Genomic DNA, 1,940 nt, shown 5'->3' on the forward strand with positions numbered 1-1,940 from the left:
ATTTTTCTTCATTTTTAATAGTTTAAAAATAGTTTCTGTTTTCAAAAAATGTTGAGAAAATTTGTCAAACCTTGTTTGACCATGTTGGACTTATAATGATCCAATTGGAATTTTCCAAGTTGATTTGAATTGGATTTGAAGTTTGACCTTTATTTGTTCATTTTATTTCATTATTATTTCAATTCCAAAAAATACCAAAAATATTTTTGTTATTTCTTGACTCCTAATCTTCATTCCACTTTTGTTTACCATTGATTGATGTTGATTCTATTCATGTTTGATCAATGTGTTTTGGTTATGTCTTTTGAATTCCAATTTTGTACATTCCATTCCCATCTTCATCTTCTTCTTTTTCTTTTTTGACCAATGAGTTAATGATTGGTGGTTAGCCTTGACATATGAGAGACTTAACCTTCTTTGATCCAAATCAAATTCATCTTGATCAAAGATCAAGTGAATTGCTTTGTGTCCAAGATAGGTTGCTTCTTGGTCAAGCAAAAAACCTAAATCCATACAAGGTCATTCTTCTTTTCTTTTGGCATGGCAAGTTGTAGGAGCTTAGCTTACTAGTCATGATCTCTAACTTGTGTTTAGTTTCCTATAGTTTTATTGACCGACCTCAGATAGGTGTGACTACTACAGTAGTCCACTTACGATTGCTTAACATAGCGCTAAATTGCCTTATGGCACACTAACACTAACTACTAATTACTAACACTTAATTCTTGCAACTTACTTTAATGCAATTTAATTTCTTGTTCATTAATTCATATTGTCTTTTTCCTTTGCTCACTTGAGCTCATGTTTATGTTTATGTCATTTGCCTTTCGCTCACTTGAGCACATTATTGTGTATATACTATTGCCTTGTGTTTGTTTTGTTTTGTTTGTGTGAACCAATGCAAAAGGAGAAAGGACTTAGAATTAGGATCTTACCTATGCTAAATGGAGTTTCAAGAGCAACTAGGCCTCATGCCTTTAGAATGCTAAAATTGTTGAAGAGCAACTAGGCCTCATGCCTTTAGAATGCTTAATCTTGAAAGATGAATTGAAAGGACCTCTATTCTAAACTCACTTTTGTCCATTCTTTCTATTGCATTGTGGAACTTTTTGATTTGTGTGTTCTTGTGTGATAGGGATCCTAAACTTGAGATAATTAGAAGGACCATTGTCATGGACATCCAAGATAAGAGAGACAAAGCCAATTGAAAGATTCCTAGGAGCTTGATTGAATATTTTCTTGATTGCTTGAGTTAATTGCTTATTGCTTGCTAAGTCCAAAGGAAATGAGCTCTTGGATCATCTTTTATGATCTCAAGAAAGGAACTCCAAGGGGTTTTATTTCTTTTCCCTCATCTTTTCATGTTTAGGACCTAGCCTTTCTCTTCTTCTTTCCACTCTAACCCAAGCCAAACTTATTTTGTGCAAACATTGACATTGTTTTCAAAACTAGAAACCTATGCACTATGCCTTTGATTTTTCAAACTCTTTTCATAATACTTATTTTGAATTGAACTTTAAGTCAACTTTGACTTTATTTTGTAAATACTTTTCATGTGTAAATACAACTCACTCAAGTGTGTTATGGTTCCAATGGCCACTCTTGCCAAAGCTTTTCATAAACATTAGCTATTAGATTTGAGTTATCATAGTGGTTGATATAAACCTCACCTGTATCCTTAGTGATTGGACTATAAGTCTTCCATACTTATTATAGGGTGGATCCCTCACTAGTATGTGGAAGCTCTCCTCACATGGTGGATTTGTGGTTTAGGTTGAGTTTTCTCCCTTTGATAACAAAAGACCTTAAGGCTTTTGAACCAATCAATTCACCAACTTCTTTTGAGATTTTTACCCCAAATTACGAGGTTTTGATCCTACCTTTGTGATGGTACGTAGGCAATGAGTTTATCCATTCAAACACAAAATTATAAATAACTT

This window comes from Lathyrus oleraceus, chromosome 5 (genome assembly GCF_024323335.1).
Source record: "Lathyrus oleraceus cultivar Zhongwan6 chromosome 5, CAAS_Psat_ZW6_1.0, whole genome shotgun sequence".
NCBI lineage: Eukaryota > Viridiplantae > Streptophyta > Magnoliopsida > Fabales > Fabaceae > Lathyrus > Lathyrus oleraceus.